This window comes from Nycticebus coucang, chromosome 8 (genome assembly GCF_027406575.1).
Source record: "Nycticebus coucang isolate mNycCou1 chromosome 8, mNycCou1.pri, whole genome shotgun sequence".
NCBI classification, from domain to species: Eukaryota; Metazoa; Chordata; class Mammalia; order Primates; family Lorisidae; genus Nycticebus; species Nycticebus coucang.
In genome coordinates this window covers 104,757,656-104,763,655 of record NC_069787.1, presented here as the reverse complement: position 1 = coordinate 104,763,655, position 6,000 = coordinate 104,757,656, and positions in this window count along the sequence as shown.

Here is a 6,000-nt window from a genome sequence, read left to right as displayed (position 1 = left end):
AAGCTTTGGAATGTCCTGATATTCCCTAAATGGAAATATAGTTACCAGTAATTTTTTTTTTATGGCAAACTTTGATTTTTCCAGAAAGATACATCAAATACAGACTATTAGCAAGGAAATGTGAAAACTACTTGGCATATTCTGGTTGATAAACAAGAGCTTAAAGTGGTCGAAGCAAGCAAGCAACATTGTTCTCTTCTTAAGGCAAAGACACAGAGGCTGGGTGGATTTAAAGAATCTTAGTTGAGAAATTCAAGGGATGATCAGGGTAACAGATTTACTAAATGCGATTAAAGGCAGAAGAATGAGAAATAAGACTTTCAGAAATATTTCCTCTTTCCCTTCTCAACATATTATACCTTCAGTTGCTAAGCTATCTGGCAAAAGAGGCCTCTCTGGAGTAAGCATCATGAAATGGGTCTGGAAGGGGTTGAGGCTCATCTGCTGGGCACTGCAGGAAATCTGTGTCTGTGAATGTGCCCTCCAAATCTGTGAGGATTCAGGACCATCCTGGTGATGCCCCATCCCTGGCTATGTCTTTAAGACTTAGAAGCAGCCAGTGAGACTCCAGCCTAGAGAGCTGAAGCCGTGTGGGTCCAACAAGTGAGAAGGCTGGGTGACAGGAGATCTGATTCTGCAGTCTACTGTTAACCTGAAAAAGGGAAGGGGTTTCAGTTCCTTTGCTTTACCCCTAAACTCTGCCTTCCCCCCATTCGTTTCTTCCTCATTTGTACATTACATGAGTACCCACCTCTAGTGAGCCCTTCATTTTATAAATATTAAATGTGAAAACAGTGAGCTTGGGTGTATAGCAGATCCACTGTGGGGCCCATGAGCTCTTGGGGTGAGTCCTTTGAATGTCTCTGAGTTTTTGTTTCCTCATATCTAAAATTGGAGTGAAAGTACCTACCTCATAGTGCTTTGGGGGAGAATTTAACAAGATGAAGAACCTAAGACATAAGCTCCTTTGCACAGCATGTTCAATTAGCACCCATCTAATAAGCCAGTGCTCCCTGCTATTGCAAACAGAGTACATCTCCAGGAAGATGGAGACTAATCTTCAGAGTCCTGGCAAGAGATACAACAAATTAAAGCATATCCCTAAAACATGTTTTGACGAAAGAAAAAATAATCACATTTAATTCATTTGCTGGGGGGGGGGTAGCTAAAGACTGTTGACAATATTGACTTTTCTTTCCACCATTAATTTCAAGGAAATCAAAATCTTACCCATTTGCATCCGATGGACTATTTTTCCCAACAATCCAGACGCCGTCACTGACCATGAGAGTAAAATACAAGTTTCTTGGCTTCTTTTTCTGCATCTAAACTAGAGACTCCATTAAAAGCATGGTCTGAGGCTTGGTGCTCAGCCTTTGGCTTTTGCACCAAGCAAAATTTTTATCTCTGTTGGGCTCTGGGATTCTTCCAGGCTAGTCTGATCATACTCCAGGTTTTGCGCCTTAAACCTGGATTTCTCCTAGCACAACAGTCAGAGCTGTTGATGCTGCCCTCTTCCCTCTTTTATCAAGAGACGGTATATGAGTGAACTTGATGCCATCAGTAAGGGGCTAAAGGCCAATTGTTAGAATTAATGGGCAGTGGTGTGCTGATCCCTTCTTTACCTTTTTTCCACGCTGTTTTCATCAACAGTGGTGCAGAACCTTAGCATAACAGATCTGAGTTCCTCTGGGTAGCAGAAAAACTGGCTGCCATTCAGGGAAGCAAGGAATTAGAACCGTAAGGGGTTGAAAAATGCATTCACGAGTCAAGGCCTTTTCAACCAATTTTCCCCTTACCAACTAAAGAAATACTTTTGACTTTTAGTGGAAACTGAGAGGCTGACCAAAAGACAGAAATTAATTCATATCCTTTTTTGGTCTCAATCAAAAGGACTTTTTTTTCCTTCTGAGTTTATTTTACTCTTGAGCCCTCCCCATTTAGGAAAAGTAAAGTCATAATGGTAATTTACTTTTTGGCAACAGTTCGTCACAAATGATCTTTACCTGTTTTCCTGCAGGTTGTCTCATAAGGAGATGAGAGAGATTCTTCCCTCAGTGGGTTTGATGATTTCAGATGTCCATCTTATCTGTTACACACATAGTGGAGATAACCTAATTTCTGTTTCCATAAGGACAAAAAGAAAATGTTCCTGTAGAATGTCCTCTAAGAGTCATCATGGGAGGTCAAGAAGATGTTTCCCAAAAGGCAGAAGCTCTTGATCTTCCAAGAAAGCTTTAGAAGAGGCCACTTGCAGAAGGGTGAGGCTGCTACAGAAAGAGACCTCGTCACAAGGCCTGGATTCATAATTACCATTGAAATGTCTCTTCTTGAAATAAAAAACTAAACCTATCTCAACTGTCACTCATTTCATGTGTTTATTATAAAATATGTTTTCAAAGAAACATTGGAACATCTTTAGCCATCTGCCAGAGAACTAAGGTAGTTTAATTTAGATAGCAGATTGACCTCCTGATTCTAGTCTTCCCATCTGATAGGTTGGCCGTGAACATTGCTATACTTGTGTGATACACTTTGAGTTTCACCAAGCCTGTGCTAACAAGACTGGTGTGAACTCCAGGTGCCAGTGGACCTGCCACAGCAACTAAGAGTCATCTGTGTTTGCACCAAGTTTGTGTTCATGTTCGTTCTGAGCATGCCCTATTCACATAAATACATCAATGTCTTATTGTAAATTGAAAGTATTTTCAGACAGAAAAGTTCAGCTCACCTCTTCTATAGATGACACGCTTTCAAGCCTTCAGTTCTTTTCTTGTCAATTCAGTCCTCAAGGATGATGCAAAGCAAATGGAACCTTCTGATCAGATATAATTATCACAAATATCAATGAGCTCAGGATGTAGAAGATAATAGTAAGAAGCAATTCTAAAATGTCTTAAAACTGGCCTTTCACCCCGCTGATTTATATCATAAGCCATTACTCAAAAAAAAAAAAACCCCAAAAAACAAACAAACACAAAAACAAACAAACTATAGAGTTTGAGGCAAAAAATCTACATGAGACATTTCAACTTCTGACCAAACTCTTACTCCTTTTGCCTCATACTTTCTTTGTTTGATTAAAAATTAGGCAGGTAAGAAAATGCATTGCCCCAGTGAAAGAAAGACCAGAAAGAAACAGACAAGACAAAGAATGATGCTGAAAATTTATGGAGACCTACAAAGGAAATTTCCCGTCCATCATTAATATTTACATGTAAACAAGGAAAACTAAACAAAATGAGGAAGAAGGGCTAAGGAAGGAACAAAAAGGAATGAAAGAATTAGCCTTCAGTCTGAAAAAGCTCCATTCTGTGTAAATGCATTGCTACCTTAGACAATTCAACTATTTTTCCTACTTGTGACAACCATCATCAGATGTTGATGGTTGATTTTGTCCTTACTTAGGTCTGCAGGTCTCCAATCATATATTTGAATGTTACTAAAACAGGGGGTGATACCACATTACCCATTTATTTGGGAGAATATGGAGAAAGTGTCATGCTGGTCATCATGTATTTCATGAAAAGTAAAACCTATTCTTATGTAATGTTCTCCAGCACTTGGAAGTCCCCACATGACAACATCTCTCATTTCCTTCCTAATATTATATGCAAATTTTACTACACACTTATTTAGTCCTGGAAACTTTAAAGATTTGGTGCTGCTCATACCTTGACCAAGCAGAAAATCCTCAGGGAAATGTGCATGTATTCATACCCATAATAATACCTATTTTAATGAAACAATGCATTATTGACCCAACATCTGACTCATCTTTTGCTACATTTCCTATGTTACAGGAAAGTTTGTAACTGATTAATATCTTTCTATAGGATGCACATTTTATAGAAAAATAATTGCATAGCCTTTGCTTATAATCTTGATCACACACGGCATGTACTCAAACTGCAGCAATACTGAAATGTGAATATGGTTAAAATTTTGCCCTAAAAGCATGAATCATAATGTTAAATAATCCAGGATAATCATTTAACAAAACAAACCCATCTCTCTTTACCTACTTCATCTCAATCTCATATTATTTTAAAGAAAGAAAACTCCATTGCATATTCTAGCAAAGTGTATTGGTAGGGGAAGGTTTAACAGAGCCAGGGAGAATGTGCAAGGAGTGAGAAAGTGAATTGATGGATGGATGGTTAAATGAATATAAATGAATTGACACCTTTACAGGAAAATAACATTTCTTTTCTTTTTTTATTCTATAGATCAGTGGGTTTTGTATCTGTAATTCTTTCATATCAGCAAAGAGGAAATAAACTCTCATGTAAATCATTCCCCCCCCATCTGCAGCATATTAAAACCATGCCTTTTTTTTTCTTTTAAGCAGACTCTTTTTTCCCTATTTGCTTATCAGTTCATCCACCATTACATTTTAAATGAAATTGCAAGACCCTTGTCCCTCCCCCAAATTTCAGCCTGATGTAGGAAAGTGGGAAGCGGACTTTTCTTGCTTTAGAATAGTGACCTAGATTCAATTACAGATAGACCCAGAAGGGAGAAGTGACACCTCACAATTTTCTTAGAGGTCTTGAAAAAATTAGAAATCTCAAAACAATACTTAATGGAAAAGAATCTGTTTATTTTCCCATTTCCCATCTTATTTCTTCTCTGCCTTAATTTCATTGCTTTGGTCCATTTAATTGTCCCTAGTATAACATTACAATACCGCTCCCCACGGGATATTTCCAAATCATAAAAATGGGCTTTTCAAAGAAATTTCTGAGTTTGGCTTTTGAGGGACAGTGTTTATAAAAGGAATGTGTGTAATTCTGCGAACTTAGGCAAGCTGGAAAATAATCATTTAAAAAGCACATTTCCCCTTATATCCTTAAAAAAGGGGGGAAACGATTACATTACTAAAGTACACCTATTATAACGGCAGACAAAGCATTGAACGGGAAAAGGGGGGCGTGTGTATTTTATTGTTTTCCCAATTACTGTAGAAAAATGTGGTCAAAAGGAATAGAGGAAGAATCCTGTAATTCTTCTTATTGACTTTTATCACTAAATTAAGCATATAAATGACCTGAACGGGTGGCTTGGTATATTAAATTAAAAAAAGAACAATGATTCTCTCTTCTTTTTCCTTCTCTCTCTGATCTCAGCCTGAAAGGAGTCTCGGAGAGATAAGAAAGATGGGATTCGGTCAGCGCGCTACTCGGTTGGTCCTGCTTACCCGGGAGCGGGAGGCAGTTGCCTTCCAAGCAGGATTTCCGTACAGGGTTCACAATAAGCAGGCTCAAGCGGGGAGCACGTTCCCCGCCACTTCCACTGCCCCTCAGACAAAGAAGCCAAAGTCAGTTGTCCCAAGACCGATGCGCCCGAGAAGCTTTGAGATGCTTGAACGGGAGCCAGGCAGCTGTGGGCAGGTGAACACCTCGACCTCTGCGGCGTGTTTGAAGGCACACCGCCTAGGAACAGGGCAGAAATGGGCTCGCGTCTATGCGGGTATCCAGAATGAAAAAAAAGCTGCAAAGTGCACAGAAGTCCGGGGGCAAGGTGCAGGCAAACAGAGCTGGCTTGGTTCTCAAACATCGACCATGGATGGGTTTTCCCTGGGCGATTATTTTAGGACCGGGGAAGGAGGTCTCACTGGGCTCTGGCTGCGACACTGGGGATGTGGGTGCGAGCTCATCCTGGCTACAAGGGTCCCCGAGCCACGCGGGGTAGCGCGGGGTAGCGCGGGAGACGCCTGGCCCCGGGGGAGCTGGCGGAGGATTGTTTCATTTCAAAGTGAAAATCTGCAGGCTTTGGGAAACGATATTCAAAAAAGTATATAATCTCCATATGCCGCTCAATGGAGGATCCTCATAATTTACAGCGGCAGATAAGGCTAGAGGGTGTAATAAAAAATCTGAAGCCCTCCCCTCCCCCTCCCCGCCTCCCCGGAATTGCACCTTGGGCAGCGGAGCAGAATCCGGAATGTGAACTTCTCCCGACATATGTTTCCCGCAGATAAGTAAACAATCTGGACGT